This window comes from Mus caroli, chromosome 16 (assembly GCF_900094665.2).
Source record: "Mus caroli chromosome 16, CAROLI_EIJ_v1.1, whole genome shotgun sequence".
Taxonomy (NCBI): Eukaryota; Metazoa; Chordata; class Mammalia; order Rodentia; family Muridae; genus Mus; species Mus caroli.
In genome coordinates, this window is record NC_034585.1 from 40,104,508 (window position 1) to 40,124,959 (window position 20,452).

The 20,452-nt window shown below is 35.9% G+C and overlaps 1 protein-coding gene across 14 annotated transcripts in view; it reads left to right on the forward strand.

The window, feature by feature from the left end:
* The window catches only part of Zbtb20 (zinc finger and BTB domain containing 20), a 751,404-nt gene that overhangs the window by 342,824 nt on the left and 388,128 nt on the right, over nucleotides 1-20,452 (forward strand). For 2 of the 14 annotated variants that reach the window (XM_029470528.1, XM_021185042.2), the window contains exon 1: nucleotides 8,799-9,234. The exons of 10 other annotated variants lie outside the window; for them this stretch is intronic. The gene's annotated coding sequence lies outside the window, so the exon portion shown is untranslated. Of the gene's footprint in view, nucleotides 1-8,798; nucleotides 9,235-20,452 lie in introns of those variants that run through there. 2 more of the 14 variants (XM_029470537.1, XM_021185040.2) reach the window with 1 other exon arrangement.

Below are 20,452 nucleotides of genomic sequence, written 5' to 3' on the forward strand. Positions count from 1 at the left end.
GCATTAGAATACAGAACTAACTATAAGTTGACAGAATTCCTAGATGGTACTACTCTATCTTCTTAGCATCTGGAATGATTTGAAATTTTAAAAATAACAAATAAACAAAAAAGTCCTTCCTATTTAGCTCCAAATATAATAACACTGTAATACTACCCTGAGCTTTCTATAGGGGTCATATAAGGACAGGTCAAGATAATTATCACTATATATAGGATATCTAATCTGCAAACAGAACACTAAATTGTACTAACTCTGACCAGCCTGGAAAGCTCATTATCAAGGAAAAATGAGGTTATCTTCTAAGTTCTCAGTGGTTTTCAGAATCATGCACTTAGATGGGTTGATTAGGCCAAAGACTTCTTTTGTCTGAAAACTAAACCTAAATTCTTTTAAAAAGCTACAGTTGATATTTCTAACAACAAAATTATTGACCGGGTAAGGAAAATGACTGCCCAGTTCCTATAGATCATTTACTGGTAGAATTTTATTTTGTACATATACAAAGTACAGAATTACAGATGAATGTGCCTGGTGAATTTCTCATCTAGTAGTCTACAGCCTTTGAGAAATCTGTTATTTTGAGGAAGTTAATTTTAATTTGAGCCTTTGGATATTCATGATCATACTCAAATGTATATGCATGTATATATACACATTTTAATTTTGCTATTTTTGATATTTTGTATCAATTAAGGAAATTACAAACAGACAAGAAATTTGAGTATGTAATACTGACGATAAAAAGGGAAAACGATGAACTAGGACAGGTGTGATGGTGGTATCAGGCATGAGGTCGATAGGGACACTGCTTGCTGTAGGACCACACAATTTCAACTTTTTTACAATTACATGAAAATGTGACAAGTTATACCCTCCACAGCATCTGCAAAATAAAAGACCTTGTCTCATCCATCTCTACATTTGCTTTAGATGATGGACTCCCAATTTAGAGAAGAAACTTCCACTGAGAATTATGGGTTATAGTGTCCAAAAAAATCAGCTTGGAAGTATATACAATGCGTCTTAACATGCAGATATGTTAGTAATGATTTCTTTCTGGAAACGAAGAAATAGAGGAGTGGGAGAAGGAGGCAGATGGAGAAGATAGGAAGAGGGGGGAAGACCAAGGAGCTGGGCTCGGGGAGAGGGCACATGAGTGTTGTCAGGTTGATAAGACCAACTTCTTCTTATGGAAAATAAGAAGTTAAGGAGATAGAGACCTCCAAGCTATTTAATATACATGTATGTTATATATTGTTACCACAAGTCAAACATTTAGACTCCTTTTGTCACAGCCACTTAAACACATTTTATCCAATAAACTCTTGAATCAACATCACTGTCCCAAGTTGTGTCTGAAGTACTGCTCTGTGCCTGCCCTCTTTTTACACTTTTGCTTTAAGTAGATTGTCAGTCTTTTTACAGGTTTAAAAGAGCCCTTCCTGGCTTAAAATTTAGCATTTTTCACCTTTGCCTTCTGTTGTCCTTTAAAAGTTTTAACAGACTGTCTCGTCTTCTCACAGACAATTTTGATAAGTTACATTTGCTACGTTAGTTTTCTCTTCTCTTTCAATGGATGATACAGGAAGCTGAGCAGGAACTGACCAACTGTAGGAGGAACACTAAGGCATGTCTTAGAAATTTAAAATTTCTGAATCAAAAGCTGTGAAGGTGGCACCTGGGGATCTACAGTGTGGGCAGCTATCTATGTTAGTCATGTATATTAGAGTTTAAAAACAAGTGTTTTAAAACTGTGACCTTAAACTTTATAGTATGTGAACCACAGCTGGTGAGGGTTCATTATAATAACATGAACTAAACACTAATGCATATGCAATACTGAGTGATGTGTCTTCTACTAGAGAAAATATAATTCAGAATATCATTGACATGTTTCAGGACTTTAAACCACATATCACCATCTGACAAAAATTTAAAATATGTTTTGTTATTGATGGAACTTTAATACACCAAGTCATATGCTGGGTCTGACTAGTAAAAGATGGTCTGTTTTTGTGTGTGTGTGATACAATACACAAGTTGGATAATTTTATGTTATTAGGACACTATCTTCTCCAAATTCAGATGAGCATGAATTTATGTGTAAACTTATCTTGAGATCAGGGGGTAACACAAGATTGTACGTTGTATTATATCTGTATAGGTAAACATTGGGAATAATTTCATATAGTATGCTATTTAGGAGGTGTTAAGAAACCTCTGCAAAGCCCTCCATTTTCCTTAGTGGGAGACTGTCTACTAACACTGGGTCTGGAGGAAGTGTCACACTGACCTCCTAAATACATTCCTCCCATCGTTAACCAGCAATATTTTTTAAAAGAATCCTTCCAAAGAGAGGGGGAGGAGGGAAGTGGAGAGGAAGAGAGGAGAGTGGAGGGGAGGGGAGGGAAGGAGAGGAGAGGAAGAGAATTACAACTTCCATGCCTCTTTCCCTCTCTGGTGTCTAAGCTGGTCTGCAAGAGTTCTTGAAGTCTCAACAGACTTGCTAGCTGATGGCCAAGACTGCATAAGAAGGATCTCTGACTGTGCTTACTCGGAGTTCATTGTTCCACAAGTTCTAACTATGAATACAGCAGCCTCCTGAGCAAATCCTGTAACGGGTGTCATAACCTCTGCCTAGAGTACATATTAGAGCCATGCTCCTTGAGGCAACTCTTGACACATTTCTATTTGAATAATTTTGACCAAGTTAGTGGGCATCTGTTTTCTCACTGTACCTCTAGGTTAAATCGGATTATTAATAATAGTTCCTTTGGGCATCATCTTAAAAAATGAATATAGGAGATAATGAAGAGGCTCAGCAAATAATGGCACTTGCCACCAAGCCTGACAACTTGAGTTCCATCTCCAGAACCTTCATTGTGAAGGTAGAGAACCTCTCCAGCAAGGTGTTCTTTGACCTCTGCGTACATACAAAATTATTAAATCATTACTTTAAAAAAAATAAAGGCACTTTAACAAGTAAAGCCAAAGGCCTCATGTCTGAAGATCTCAGTTGGATTCTCAGAGCCCATATGGTGGAAGGAGAAAATGCGCAGGATGGAACTCAAAGCTCCTGAATGTTGTCCTCTGACCTCCAACCTGTGATGTGGCAGACACAGCCACACACATAAACACTGCACACATAAATAGTGAATAAATACATATTAACTTTTTGAAGAGTATAAAGCATAGAAAATGCTAATCACACTACATGGCGCTTAGAGAAAATTAGTCAAGAAATAATATCATTACTTCTGTGATTACTATAGTAGCAAAAATTGAATGTCAAAATGCTACAGGGGATGTAGCACATAAAGGAATGTATCAAGCAGTCAGCTCAGAAACAGAGCAAGAGCTCCCTATTTCATTGGTGTTTCATGTTTTCCTGGAAGTTTTGAGGTAACCTTCCTTATTATTTCCAGGACAACATAAGAAATATTGTGTGAATTTTACCTTCCTCCCATCTCCCACTGACCTGTGTCCTTCTTTTAATGTATATTTACTGAGAATTTCTTGCTACCATGACCTTTATTAGAAACTAGAGATAATAGCAAATAAGATAAAATGTTGGCCTTATAAGGGTTTCTATTATATTGGACTAGGAAGGGACAAAAATGACCAAACGAATTAGAAAGGAATATATGTATAAAACAAAGGTGCTTTATTGGATCATGAACCCTGCTCCCTGTTACTTCTATTGTGTCATAATGTGGGATGTGATTTTTTTTCCTCCTCTGGTGCATATACAAAATAGACCCGTGGATTCTGGAGATTCCTTGAACGAAACTTCTCCACAGGAAATCTACATGTCTTTTAAGGGAGTCAACAATTGCTTTGAGCTCTTTTTTCTGAGAACATATGTCTAGATTCTGTAATTGAACCGAGTGGTAGGTGCTCAGGACACAGAGCGTTCAAGATAAACAAGGACAAGTCAGTCTTTCTGGGTCTTAAGATACCTTAGAGAAGACTGATGACTAACAGGACTGTGTGCCTTTGCTACTGTTGTTGGGAAAGAGAGGAAAAAGCAGGATCCTAGAAGAGATTGGAGAAGAGAGCAAATTTTAACTGATACTAACAGCCTAATAGTAATAAAAAATGAAAGAAGTTTACAGTGTAAACTCCTAAGTTTTCCTTTGTTCAGTAAGTAGCATGTGCCTGTAATGAAAGTATTTTAAACAGAAGGAAAATATATTGAAGAAACAAACAAAAAAGGGAAAATCACATGCTAATTCACCACTTACAGCCAGCCTCTTACAGATGCCATTTTTAACGTTCATCGGGCACTTTTTAAAAAACTTTACTTTTATGTGTAAGATTGTTTTGCCTGCCTGTGTGTATGTGTACTGAGTTCATTTCTGAAACAGAAGAGGGCTCAGGTCCCTGGAACTGGAGTTTAATAAGGTGGTTGTGCACTGCTGTGTGGGTACTAGGAAATGATCACCAGTACTGAGTTGCTTGCAAAACCATTTAAGAGCTCTTAACCCAAGCCATGGTTCAGCCTCACTCCGGGCACTTTTTAAAGCATGTGTTATGTTCTAAGGTTTAGCTAGCTAGTCACACCTTCTCAGAAGGGAGCGTTTTAATTGGCAGGTAGTATAAATAGCAGCATCTCAGACTTTGACTCGTTAGCTGTCTTCAAGTTTGAGCTTTCAGACCACATGGGTTCCAAGCCCAGTAGTATGACTCTATCAGCCCAGAGATGGCATTAATAAAAAGCATAAGCTCCCTCTAAAACACATAAGCATGGCAGACTTTCTGGGGCCAAATCTCACTCTGACTTCCTTGCTGGCAATCATCTTGGACAAGGTATTGGACTTTTGTGCCGTAAGTATCCTGTTCTGTAAAATCAGATTATTAACACTTCATACCCCTTATAGCATTCTGAGAAATGAGTAAGGTAATGCATTTGAACTATTAATTGTAATTCACCAAAGGCCATCACTACTGTTGTTGCTGATAGGATTATCGCTTTTATACCATTACTCACAAGCTTGCTGAAAATATATCTTTCCAGTGTAACTGAATTAGCCCTACTGACAAAATAATTCAAGTCACATTTCTTTCTGAACTTAAATCAGAGATATCATATTTGCAACATTTATTGAGAAAATCTAGGTATAGTATAAAAAATGTAGTATGATTTAGCTTAATATGGAGATGATATTATATGAACCAAATTTATGGGTTTTTGTAGAAATTATGTTTAAATCTTCATTAGGTACTGTTTATTTTACAGTTTGGGACTTAAGTTATTAATTTTTTGGTTTTTTTCCTCTTTTTTTTCGAGACAGGGTTTCTCTGTATAGCCCTTGCTGTCCTGGAACTCACTTTGTAGACCAGGCTGGCCTCGATCTCAGAAATCCGCCTGCCTCTGCCTCCCGAGTGCTGGGATTAAAGGCATGCGCCACCATGCTCGGCTGGGACTTAAGTTATTAAAAGGAACTTTATAGTCTGAAGCACCACTGATTATATATTGGTAAAATTTTCTTTAAGCATCAGTTATGGAAAAGAAAAATACAATTTTGTTTAAAAGTAACATCTTCCAGTGGGCTTTATAATTAATCAAATCTTTTCTTAAGCATGAGCGTTAACAAAGATCTCTAACCAACTTAGGGCTGTACAGTAGATGCTTGAGAATATTTATCGAATGGAATACATAGGATTAGGAAAGTATGAAAAAACAATTCAGATGTTCTGTGAATGATACAGTGGAGTTAATATATTTTCTTACAAAAGCAGTTGACAGAACATTGCTAACTTTTTATTTATTTTTATCTTACTTATATTTTAGTGGCACTGGGGATTGAACTTGTGCAGCACACAAGATAGGCAGATACTCTGTTTTTGAACTGTATATCCAGCCCTGTGTTAACTTTTAAAATTTGTACTCTTGCTTCAGTCTTAAAAGCTGAACTATATCACAAAGGCACCGTAGGCAGTGTTCTTACATAGAGTGTGCTAAATTTATAGTCACCACCTCTACTATGTAGGAAGCATGTGACCATAGACTCCTTGGTTTTTCTTTGTTTTAAATCCTCACATGGAAAAAGTGGACCAATAACATCCCATTGGTCTGTATTTATGGTGTCTATTAGATATCTTGATATATATTGGTACATAATGGATACTCAATAAATGGTACCCGCTACCAGCTATAATAACCACAACAGTAATAAGACAAAAGAGCCTCTTAGACAATAATCATAAGCTCATTAATATCTATTAATATGTAACATGCATTAATATATGAGTATGTAAATTATAACAGTTGAAATTGTTTTGCCTAATATTTGACACACAGGAAATCTAGATGTAAATTTGATATATTTAAATGCTCTCATGGAAAAGGTGCTATAATTATTTTAGTTAAATGAAAATACAGTTCAAAACTCCAAAGCTAACACAGTCTTATGAGAATGATAAGAACAACAGCCTCCCAATGATAGTTTCTTTTTTCTGAAGTGACCAAATAATTTGGGCTTAATGCAAATAAATAATATGTGCAGTGTTTTATTTGAAGTAATAGAAAAGAGAAATATGTGGAAAAGTGATGACCCCTGATCTGAATAATATTAATTGGAGACATTTTAAAGATCAAGAGGCTATTATTGCTAGCTGCAATAGATACATATGGAAAATGGCTGCAGAGATTCACAACTTAAAAATAGTTCATTGCTAAATTGGAAACTCTGTGAATGTCACAAACAGTGGGCTGTGAAACACGAATGAATTGTGGTGACAGTTGAGTACCAAGCTGACTATTTTTCCCCCTCAGAGCTGTCCGTGTTTGGCTTTATATTTTCCTCATCCTGATTTAACCCATCAATATTTGTGCTTTTCTAACTAGCACTAACGTGCAACACACACATTAAGGATGTCATTCTAATTCACTTTGTTTCCTACTTTGTTACCACGGATGTCTCCTGTCCTGTAGTCTTGCTGATTCCTCGCTTTACAGTCCAGGTTTGGAGCAGTATCTTTCAGGGCTCTGTATTTACTCTACTCCTCCTTTTTTTCCAGCTGCCTAAGGTCTTTCAGCCCTTTCTGATCTGCAGGCTGTTTGTTTAGAGCATATTTCTTCTCAGTGTAGCTTTGATTTTGAGCATTTATTGTTAACCTAAGAATCTGCATTCACTTTTTATTACAGGTCTTTCACCCTAGTTTTTCTGAAAGATCTCTCTTACTCTTTATGGCAGGGTCTCTATGATGCTGGCTTTTGTGAACAAGACTTACTTTCTGAACCAAATAAAGGTCCCTTCAAATGCAGCAGCTCCACACTAGCATGCGCTAGTCTGACCTTTGGGAAATGTCATTAGAAAACTCTGTGAAGAGTACTTTAAAATGCCCAAATTATTGAGGCTTAATGGCTTTTGTAGCATGGATACCAGCCCTACCTAATAGAGGAACAGGCCTAGAAATATATTTTTATGTGGATTTTACTGTGTGTGGCGATTTGGCCACCATTTATTGAGTGACCTCTCTTTACTAACCATTTTAATCTTAAAACAATCCTCTGAGATACTTACCATTCTCTTCACTTAATAAATGAGAAAACTTTAACCTTAAATTCTTAAATGATGGAACTCAAGGTTCTAATATGCTAAAGTTTGTGCTGTGAATTGAGCACATGCATGACTTTAGGACAGCAAAGTAAAAATCATCAACTTTTATGTACTATTTTTATTCCTTCAAATTGAAAGAAAATGGATGTTTTTTAAACTGAACATTCAGTAAAAACTGAACATTGAAAAGAACGTTCAAAAGGTAAGAAAACTATTGAGCCCAGTTCCCAACTCCAAAAATTGTTTTAAAAATAGGTTAACATTGGTATATTTTATAAGCTTCAGTATGTCTCAGTGCATTCTTTACCTTTTCTCTCAATCCCAGTGTCTTCCACTTGCTCTCTTCTGTTACCATAATGATGTGAATCAGCTTTTGCCGTTCAAGGGTCTACTATTGACCTCCTAACAAGCTATTTATACCTCATCTTTTTATAGATGTAAATATTATAAAAGTATTGAGACACATTCATTAATAGTGTTAATAAAAATATAGTGGAAAATGCTACATATGTACGCTGCTCCTTGTTACTGCTCCCTCCCCCACCCCCAAAAAATATGTTGACATGAGATAATATTCAGGTAAAAACAGCACTTAAAACTTAAAGTTTTTACATCTGTATGCACTTGTGTTCACACTTGTAAAAAATTTAGTAGAGTTACATGTTTTGAACATTGATTCAGTAGAGATATAATTGAAATCATAATATGTTTTTAAACAAGGTTTGAGTCTTGTGTTTCTCTGGTAATATGAGTCCATAGGAAAATGAAACAAACCCCACCAAACCATCTAACAATAAATGAGCCGTGCAATAACTGTTTGAAAAGTGAGTTGGACACTGACTAACCACTGATTTTCTCAAGTACTGTTGGGGCCATTCTAAGTTGTAGAATGTGTACAGCACATGAGAAAAGCCAGTAGGAGCTCTGTCATGGGTGAAACTAAAAAACATCATTGAACTATAATATTGAAACTAATCCCCTCTCCATATAGATCCCATTCCACTAAGGTGTTGCAAAAAGAAACAAAAACAAAGAAAAAACCAAAACCAAAACAAAACAATTAACAGAAAAAAACCACCATCTTCTACTTGGATGAAGTGTCCAGACAGAGAAGTCTGTAAATAATTAAAATAATGAACTAGAGTACAAAAGACAGAAAGACAGAGTGACAGAGACAGACGAAGGGATGGAATAATGGAATCAAATGGAAAAAATTATGCACTGAAAAATGTTGAATATTCCAAAATATAAAATTAATGGAAGGGAAGAACTTTTTTCAAAAGAAAATACTTTCCATCCTTCAAGAGCAATGCAGAATTGATGGCCTGATGATAAGAAGCCTTTTTAGTGAGGTTCCTGGGAAGAATGTGGTCATCACAGAGGCTTCACTTGGTGTTCAGTTGCCCTGGGCAATCTGATCAGCCTGTCCTTGTTTCTAGAACTATGTAAACCAAATCAGGATGAACGACACATGGTTTAATAGTTAACTTTCAGAACAAGGGGCAGGGAGATGCTTTTATGCCATCATCCAGTCTTCATTCCAATCTCATTACTGAAGTCTGTTCTGAGAACATTTACAGCTTTCCGGAGAGTCTAAGCTTGGCAGAGGCCTGAAGATGGAAATGTAGCTTAATGACCATCTCGTTCTGCAGTCTCCTTTATTCAGGTGAATCCTTGCGATCAATCATTCTCTGTGATTCAGATTATTGTTATTAATGTTGTTTTGTGGTTATTACTAGACCTGTCTTATCATGGGAGGTGGCTTTCCACTTTCCTAATCTTAAAATATGCAAAATGTTTTCTGACTACCCTGAGTTTTTCTCTTAGTCTCTGAGGAAATCAGTGTCCTCTCCAAGTAGGAAATGTGAGATAGTTTGAAAAGTACTTGGGTATGCAAATCCAATCCTGCTTTTTACAGATCAGATCCAGAAAATATCATAGTAACAGTCTTTTATTTGACAAAGGACAGAACAAATGAACAGAGAAAATAATATTATGTGATGTATTTAGTCCATGGGGTTCAGGTGTGTTTTCTTGTGGGGTTTTACCTTTTCTCCTACTTTCCTGGAACCCAAATTAGATACTTTCTGGATAGCTAGCTAACAGACACTCCACCTCTTAGCATCTCTCTCATCTCCTCAGAAGGAAACTAACACACAGACTAGGTCTTAACATACCTAATGAACACGTTTTGGGGTTTTCTGAGCAAGTATTTTAAACAACTGAATAAGAGTAGCCTCTTGTTAAGCACTGAGTTCATGAAAGTGTCCGAGGAGTCTGGTATGGAGTTGATATTAGAATATCATAATTAAACTAAGCAGCAACAATAACAACAGTCGATTAAATGTTTCTTATTTTCTCCTTTTTAATTCCATTAAAAAATACACCACCATAAAATACTTCAGCAAACAGAAAGAGCGCGTGCCTATATTTTTTATGTGTTCATATACCTTTATTATGGTTCCTGCCACACATTAACATTATTTATCTCTGATGTCTCTTGGGATCATCTGTGTCTGTGTTGCTCTCCTATTAATGTTACTGGTTTTTTTCATTCTCTGGTTTTATTTGATCTTTTTATCTATGCTAAGTAGCTCCCTTTCTAGCCTCCCTGTGCACACTTGGACAGATGGGTGCTTTTCTCTCTCATGCCCTTTAAAGGAAGAAGACACGAAGAGTAGATTTTGAACAATATTTTACCAGTATTATTGAAAATTATTTTCTGTATATTTTATATTCATAGACAGCAGTGACATAAAATGCGAATTCTATTCACATGTGCTCTCTCTGCTTTTACTATGGTGAATGTGCTGTAGCATCTAAGCACTTCTCATCCCTCTTACTCTTGTTTACCACCCCATCACTCCAAAGTGCTTTTGACAATCGGAGAATTTCATTAGCAATTCATTCACTTACTTTTTGTTTTTCAGGACCTTTACATGTAAAAATATCAAACATCTTACTTAGTAGCTATATCAGACAAATAGCAGTAAAGCAAAAGATCACTTCTGACATGAAGATAGGGGAGGAAGACCATCCCAAAGTATTTTCTAACATTCAGTTTATGTCATATGGGGTCCAAATACTGATGTAGAAGTTAAAGCTGACTCCTTCACTACTACTTTTCTTTATAATCCTCTCTGCCACTGTAGTAATGAGAAGTGTGATGTGAGGAACATACATAATGTTCGCATTTTACATATGTAAGTATCAGGGCAATTGTACCTTTGCAAAGCAGAATCTCTATTGATGTAAATATCCCTTAGCTCAGAACTATAGATGCCAATCTTTTGTTAAAAGCTACTGTTGTTTTTTTATAACAAAATGATGAAAATTTATTTATTAAAAGGTTCATTGTCATTATCATGGAGGGTGCGTGGTTGGTACCTTAACAGTTTGATTGAATTAAAATCAAGTTCAAGCTGGGGTTTCTTTTGCAGCTCTATTCCTTGCTTTCTCTTTGACTCCAAGCTAATTGCATAACCTCTGGTTGACTTGTGCCTCGTCTACACATTCAAAGTAAAAATCAGAAATGAGGTTATTATCTCACTAATGTAGGCTGGAACATTATTTCTCTAAATATTTCTGGAACTGCATTTAAGATTTCTGGTCATAAAAAGTCCAGAGTCTTATAAACATTCTCCTGTAGCCTTAGACATCTACCCTATGGGAGAATATACAGAAAGGTCACACACAGATCAGAATTGGTGCAGTAATCAAACTGGTTTTGATGTTCCCTTCCTACACACACTAAGCTTCTTACTCTGAATCTAGAATACAAATTTTATTTCCAGCAAGTCCCTAGTGTCGTGCTGAACAAGAGACACTTCTTGATTCACTGCCCTAAGGGAGTTGTAGAACCAATACTCGGGGGTGGGAGGGCTCTTCATGCCATAGAAGTAAAGTGTCAGACTATAGACACAAACCTAGACCTTCCAGCTTTTAATCCTATTGTCTTCCCAAGACAGTGTATTTTCCTTCACTTTATTTTGTGTTTTCAGTGACTCTCAGCTGCCTTGGAATACTACAGTGTAATATAGCCCTGTAAAGAACAGTAATTGGACACACGCACACACGTGAATGCACACACACGCAGATCTAGTAGTTTTAAACTTATGGAAGAGCCCATTTTAGTGATGAGTTTTAGCCAAAGATTATTTTAAGAGCAGTCTTGTACAGCCTTTTGGGTTAATGAGAGCAGTAAAGAAAGAAATCATCCTTGTCTTCACTCTTTGTGGTCAATATATAGATATGAACCGGTTTATGAACTATAGCCAAATTCCACTGTGACAATATTTCATTAAAGAGTTCCAATGCAATTTGCTCCTCTGCAAACACATGACAACAAAGTGCAGCAAGGTGGGCAGCCAAAGGCAGGACAGCTACTGCAAAGAAGCTGAGGACAGCCCTGTCCTAGTACTGCCCCTCCTCAGGAGACACCTGCTGCGCTGGGACTGCACACCACCTTGCTTCTCTAATATGTTGGAGTGATAAAGAGATCTGGGAGAGTTTCACATCATGTCTGGATTGCTGTGTGAAAAACTCAGATTGAATTCTTCTGGACTACCATTTGATCATCCATTACTATTAAAATATTTGATAATTGTAATATGTAATTAAAGGATTACTTTTATAAAGTTTGTGAGATTCAGTATTGAACCCAAACAGATATGAGATCATATCTTGGTGAGTTGGCAACTTTAAATTTGGTCATTTCTTTTAGCTTTTGTTTTCTAGTTTATAAAATTCAAACAGTAATAGTCTTTTAAGCTGTTTGAAAGTTAAATGAGATGATGTAATTAAAAGTTTGGCATCATGGTGCTTGACTTGTGATATGAATCTATTACGTATGGGCTGTTATGGCTAAGCTTCTCTTTTATCTCTAAAGTAAGGAAAATCACTGTTAGAAGTGATGAACAAATGTCTTAAAACTCTGTATGGATATGTGTCTGCCATCTTGTCCTTAGTCTCTTCCTTAGCCCCAGTTTGTTGTTCTTGATCTATCTGTAAATACTAGTCACTCTGATTTCTCTGTAACATTGGTACTTGGCAGAAGCAATGTGAAGGAGGACAGATTCATCTTAGCTCACAGTATTAGCAGGTATCATTCCATTTTAGCAGGGAAGGCATGGGAATGCCCTCAACTTGGGGGAGCCAAAGAATGCGATAAATTTTCTTCTCTTCATAATAGTCCAGGAAGCAGAAAGTAAGAGGCCAGAACTAGGGGTAGCCATAGGCTACAAAGGCCAGCTGTCACTGATGTACTTCAAATAGGTAGGCCATACCTCTCTCCATTTCCGAAGCAGGCCAGCAGCTTGGATACAAGTCTTGATGACATGAGCCTATGGCAAACGTTTCAAATTCAAATCAAAACAATTTTGTTAACTTGTTAGTTAGTTGTTAGTCCAACTAAGACTGAACATGTGAAAATAATATAAATCCACTGAACCTCTCATAATTTAAATGTAATAGACTGTGGACATATATACAGAAGTCAGAGCTTTGCAGATGTGTCTGAATAAACCTAGCATGCCCCTGGGTTACTTATCTGCCATCACCCGCTGGCCATCTAGACTCAACCATTTGTAGCTTCTTCTCAGACGATAAGTAATGTCCTTAACCTGCTGCTTAAATACTCTTCATCTTCCCTGGCTATTTACTGTAAGTCTTATGTGATCCTGATAATTAGTTATACATATGTATGAGTAGGTTAAAATTTGTGACCATGATTTATAAGTCTATTTTCTTAGTTCTACCTATGTATACTAGAGTAGCTTTCAATCATTTTACCTAATAATTTTAACAATTGAATCATTTTTTATAAAAGAAAAACCATGTATTTCTTGAAGTAACATGTTTTTGGATGGACTGAAAAGAATCATTTGAGTATGCAATAAAAGTACACATGGTTCCATTTTCCTTGACTCATACCACAGTATGTACTAGTCAAGTCACATGCCTAAATTTGGGGAATTTTATAGCACCGTGTCACTAAGTTTTGGGCATATAAAATACTATTTGCCTGGCTTTTAAGTTTGTGGATCTTACATGGGACCTGGCATGGAGATAGGAAGGACATTTTTTTCCATTGAGCTTTTACTCTGTTTTGAAAGGAAAAGTTGAAACAGAGTCCCTACTGAGCTTTTCACATGTTTCATGGTGGTAACCATAGGAAATAGGGAAACAGGAAATTGTTGGACAGAAGGAAGCCAAGGAGTCCATCTCAGCCTGTCCTCACCTTTCAGATACCATTTGGGCTTGATAAAAATTATTTTTATCTAGGAACAGATTTAATGCTTTATATTTCCATAGTCTTATTCAAAACAGTAGAGAAAATAGTACTGCTGATTATTTAGATAATTGTATTGTAAACAGAACTCAGTTCTTATGGTGTGAAGGAACTGATGGAAACATCCCTTCAGATGCCAATAGGGAGAATCGTGGAAGGCTGCATTGGTAGAAGTCCATTTGGGGTATTTAGAAGAATTCTCAAAGGTTGTCCTAATATATGTACTATATTATGTGTGTGTGTGTGTGTGTGTGTGTGTATGTATATTCCAGATATGAGGAAAAATTCTTATTGTACAAAAATATCTGGGCATAGAATAATGATATTGTTAAATTTAGGTCACATGAATCTTCACACACAAATGTACCTATGTTCTTCATCCTGCTCACCTTTCTACTTCTTGACCTATTCAGCAAAACTGAATTCTCACTCACTGTCCATATTCAGAAGTGCTGTGTCATGTAAATTAAAGTGCTTATCAAGCACAGTGATGTTCTTCCCTGCAAATGGAAATACACATTTTCTTGACTGTTTAAAGTACGTATGCATTCATTTGTTTGTGTCCTACCTATAGGGAGCATGTTGTGAATACTCTGACCAGTTAAAGCTCTATTAAAAGTCTTATCATCTCAAGAGCATTCTGCCCATTACTGTAGTTTCTATTTTCTTTCATCATGCTGAAGGTGTTATGAAAGCTATACTAAAGATATGACTTCCTATTCTTGTTACATTTAATTGGTGAAATACAGATACCAAGTGGTAGTCATGGCGTTGTCTACACATGGATACACAGCTCTTCATTTCTTATATCTAGAGTAGCACATTGCTTTGAAAGGATTTGTACAATCCCACAATAATAAATTAAAAACAAACAAGCAACCTCTAACCAGATCATGAAGACTGCTTCTGATGACTGCCAATAACATTGCTCTTCCCATTCTTAGCTGAACCACACCAGTTGTTTAATCTTAGATTATCACATTGCACAGTTAGCTTTTTCCACAGTACAGTTTTGAAAGATGAATACTGTATACATAACCATGGTAAAATGCCTCCTAGATGCAGAGCCTTTAAAGTGAGTGTGTGCCAAAGGCAGGGAGGGGGAGGTCTGCTCAAGGTTGAAAAGCACAGTGATGTGTCAGAATGCTTGTGTTCTGACTCATACTGACACCGAATGACTTGTCACTCTGTGATTTAACCAGTTCCCACATCTGACTCAGTGACAGTTTACAACAGTCTGAATTTCAATAATTATCCAAGTAATTAAAGTCAGAAACATTTTTGAAATGTTCAATATTGTATTACAATTTTAAACTGTAAATAATAGGTTTCTCATGAGATAGAGGGCCATTTTTGTTATGTTAAGTTCTGTTCTTCCAAATGCTGGCATCTAAATTAACCAGAGTCTGGTCTGACGGCCCAGTAATAGTTCATGATAGTTAAACTAATAAAAGAAATGGAAGATACTTAGAGAAGTATGTAATTTGATGAAATTTTTATTCCTTGGATTCTCTAATGTTTGACACAGGATGAGTTGAAAGCATTTTTCTGACAATGGAAAGCTCTTGTGGGCTAGACAAGTTTTTCTGTAAAAGTGTAGTACTCAACTTAATTGTGCCAGGAGGGGATGCAGCCTGGAAGGACGTATCAGTGCAGACTCTCCGTTGATAGTGGTTCCTAGGTGGGCCTGAGGATCCTCTTTAGAATGAGCTCCACTAATGATTTGCTAGCCGATGTTCTAGAAACTCTCTCTGAAGTTTCTGGCAGTCAGTCAGTGCTCTAGCTTTTAGGATATGTAGCTCCTTGTTATGTGCAGAGTTAAAGAGATTACTGAATGTTCTATTCTAGAAAGCAGAACAGACAGAACATTTGATTTTTTCAGTCCTGTATCTTTGGACTTTTCTGTTTGTTCCTAAATTTGCATGTTTTAGCTTAGGAAAGAATACAAATAGATCTGTTTTGTCAGAATTTTTACTTAATTGGCACTATAGGATCTATCAGACGAGGGAATCTTTTACAAATTTTGTTTTTTTTTTCTTTTTTATGCATATGTCCAGATGTCTTCACAAAGCTAAAATGAATTGAAAAAAAAAGCAGTTCTATTTAATGTAGTTAACACAGTTTTGTCATGCAAGGGCAATGACATCTGTTCTAACCTCTCACAAATATTCAAGTCCATAAGGATAAACAAGAAACATCCCCATTACTGAGAAAATTTTATTTTTTAAAAGACAACCTTTTTCTCTATTCCACATACTCAATTCCCTTGTCATTTTACATTATAAATAAATAACAAACCAATTTGGCACATGCCCACCGATTAAAAATAAAAGTTGTCAGAAATGAGAAGGGAAAGACAAAAATATGAATTATTAATTATAATATTAAGCAGCATAAAATGCCTAACATGAAGTGATACCACCTACAAGAAATTTTATCAAAATAAAAATGAGACAATGATTTAATATTTATCATGTAAAATTACATTGATGTAATTTTACATGGTAAATATATTTATATTATCTAGTACTTGAATAAAATTTAATGAAGAGATATTTTAATCATTGTAAATAAAATTCACTTCTGGGATAGTAACATAAATGGAAGTATTATTTTAAAATCATGTCCCGGCTAATTTGTCTTACTGACCTAGTAGCTTTGCTCACTGTAACGTTTCATCCTTACATATTAGCTTTAAGATGTTCAACATTTTAAAAAACAAGAATGCCTAATTAACAAAAGGGACAATGCTTTTCCTCTAGGATATTACTTAGAAATTTACACCACTGATTTTGTATGGGGATTAATATTTTTTCCATGCAGGGGTTTTAAAAAGTGTATATTGAATACTGGTAAACAACAAAATATAGGATTTCATCAGCATACACACGCAGATATCAAGAGATGCAAATATGAAGGATCCCTGCAAATATTTCTTCCTGTGTCTTCCTCCAAGAGGCCCTGTGATACGTGAACGTGTGAACAGGGATATGTGATTGCATGTACATATGAAAGCCAGTGCATATCTAAGAAAACTAGCCTTTGTGTCTTAGCACTTTAAATGTTTATTTTGAATAAATTTTTTTCCACAAATTACTTAAAATTACATTTGAAAACTGAAAGGAACGACCAAATAATTGCCTACATTTACCACGTTCAGAAAAATTTCACAGAAATGAATGTAGAAGACTACTTTGTTGTTCCCTTGAATAACAGTCTTGCTCGTGTTTAGTAGTAGTTTTAATACTGCAGAATCCTCCATGATTCGTGATAAGTTTGCTTGTTCCGCTTCAGTTGCTTTTGTTCTTTTGATAGTTTATTCTTTCAAGCGTGATGTTACATTACCATCTCAATGTCCTTGCCAATCTTTGGTTTTAAGTTTAAGTGAATTTAGTACTCATTGAAGAGTCAGATCCATATCCAAGCAAAGGAAAAAAAAATTTTTTTAATTTTTTAACTATAAACTAACAATTTTGCTTTTGTTACCTTTATGACATGTCTTTAAGAAGCTAAATTCTTAGCATCCTATTTAAGAAAAACTTTTGTGTCTATAATCCATTGGCACTATCTGCCATCATGGGTACTCATTTTAATGTACATTCTTGGTGAGTTTCTAGCACTGGCTCTTTGAAAGCTTTATCCTTGACTAAGGAAAGGTGGCTCAGTGATTAGGAGAACTTTTTGCTCTGGCAGAGGAGGACCCCAGGGTTTGATTCCCAGCATTCACAGCGTGATCCACAGCCATCTGTAACACCAGTTCTGACCCTCTTCTGATCTCCTCAAGGAACCAAGTGGGCATATGCTATACATACATATGTGTACCAAAACACTCATATTCCTAAAATAATAAAATATAGACATGTAAAAGGAAGAACAAAGAGAGTATCCCCCACACTGTTGTGGCCATCGCACCTCAGGATTTGTGTGGCACTTCATCCACAGTGGTATATTCACAGATATTATCCCCACGGTGTAACTTATGCACTAAAGAAGCTCTATCCAGGAAAACTTCTTGTTGTTCTCTCAGCTCTACTTTCTCTATGATCAGATGCCCTCAGACCTTTCAGTCCAGATTTTTACCCAGAACTGACTTTCCTGGCTCTCACAGTCTTCAGTGCTTCGGAGTGTTTATTAAGCTTGGTCTTCTCTTGTAAATCATGTAAGTTTCATGGCCTTCCAGTTTTCTTAGTTTATTCCTCTGGGGTTCACTGATTTCCACTGTGTGTAGCATTTCACAGCTGCTGTCATCAGCTGCTCTCCTCTGCTGAGATTGTTTTTTTCCTTTTTTAGACAGTCTCCCATTGCCAAGGCTGACCTCCAATTGTTATGTAGCTGAGGGTAACCTTATACTCCTGATAGTCCAGTTTCTTGGACTGGGATTAGCCATGCGCCACTGCACCTGGAGCTGGTGGGCTTACTTTTTAATAATTCTTTGTTTGCTCAGTTTGGGTAAGTGTTAGTCCCAATAAATTTGCATAATGGTTCATCTTTGAGTTTTAGTTCTTAAACTGCTGAGTAAAATGAGAAAGCAGCATCAAGAGTGCCAGAAAGCTGAGTTCAGGACAAACTGAATGACCCCTTGCATCTCTGATGAATGAGTCAGAGATAAAGACATAGTAGTCAAAGAACATTTTAGCATCAAAGAAAAAGTAACCTTAACAAGCATCATAACTAAATAGAAGATAATACATCTATAAATGATTATTAAAAATCTGATCCTAAAATGTAACCACAAGAAAGAAACCACGGTTTAGATGTATAAATTTGTTAATCATTACATTTGATAGTCTTTCCAAGTTTTTCATATGCAAGGCAATACATTGAGCAATATGCATGCCTTGCCTAATTTATCTTTACTACAAATTCCTCAGAGTAAGTATTCTGTTATTTCCACTATGCTGAACCAATGAAAACCAGGGCTTAGCCAGTTTAAGAGTATTGCCCAAGGCCATGAAAGAATTCAGCAAAAGGACTGCAGAGCCAGGATGGAAACCTAAGGTATGTTCTTAACTTTTGCAGCATGGTTCCTTCCAGTGTATGTAGTATCTTTTCTGGCTTATCTTACTTTAGAGAAAGCTCATGAAAGAGCTCAAAATAATGTGCTTCACCCTTCACTGCTATAAACACTTGAAAGTATACTGTTATAGAGACTAGTACACATTTTGAGAAATGATTCTTTTCTCAAATTAGGAAGGTTTCATCTTCAATGGCAGATAGTCAATTTTGGTTTATTGACATTGCAGAAAGGGGGATCATCTGATGTTCTTCATGTAACATATTTTTAGAGAATAAACAGCACTTATGTATCTATAAATTACATGTTCATTTAAGCAATATGACTCTGGGTGACTAAAGATGTTTCCATTGACATATTTCTTAATTACCAAAGGTTAAATCATAAACTAATGTATTAAACTAAGAAACTCTGATACTTTTAGAGAAATTTCATCTACTGAATGAATATAAGACAAAGTGGCCACCTTTTGATATTTAATGTACTCAATATAATGTGTTCCTCAACAAAAAAGTATCACTTTATTTAAACCTCAAAGAATTAGCAGCCAACACATTAAATCTGATTTGGTCTCATACATCTGCAGTGTACAGTGCTCTAAACTGTCAACTCAATGAATAGGAAGTACAGAGCCTGGAGCCAGCAGTGTGAGGTAGAGGGGACACGTGGAACATCTGCAGAAAATGTTCATTCACTTATTTAATACAAGCAGATTTGGCATTTCTAACTAAGCCTTACTGTATCTTTACATTTGAAATAATAATCTTTTACGATATGTTCATTTTATAAACTCAAATTATTTGCTGTATTGAGCATTACAAAGCAAAGTAGTAATATTACCAAAGTGAATATATAAAGAAATAGAAACTTAGGTTTGAATTATTATGTAAGCTTCAGCCTTTTTACTTTTATGGACAGTAAAATACCCCATGGTGTCAAAAAGTCTTGAAACATACAATAAGCATGAATAGTCCATTTTTCTCCTAATATCTTTTCTTCCAAACTCAGAGTTTTAATTTGAGGCCTTCAAAAAAGCATATTTAACCCTATTTTTATATGTAGATTATAACACTCACCTCTGATACTTCGAATTCTATATATTAAAGTTTGCTTGTCATTCTCATCAAAGTAGTAACTTGATATCAGTTTTTAAATATTTTAACTAACTCCTGAACTTTTGTATAAGAATCACTTTGTAAATCCTGGGAATGTTAAATAGTTTGAGAGACCACTAATGTACTTCTAACACTTTTAGGACATAGTCTTAATTATTGTTTTGTTTTCTTGCTTCTTTATTATTTGGAGTCAATTTAGTTTTGGGGGTGTATTATCTTGAAATCTTCAGCTTATTTAAATAACTTTTCAAACACAGGTTATGTTCCTTAAGAGCAAGAACCTCTTTTTTTTGTTTGTTTTCTCCATGACCATAAGTCTTGCCACACACTGTTTCTTCAGGGTCCCTTAATTACTGGCTATCTATGCTAAAGAATTTGGCAGAGGAGTTCAGCTCTCAGTTTGGGTGGCCCTTCATCTCCTCCACACTTCTACCTCCACTTACACCTCTGTGTGATATGGATAGCA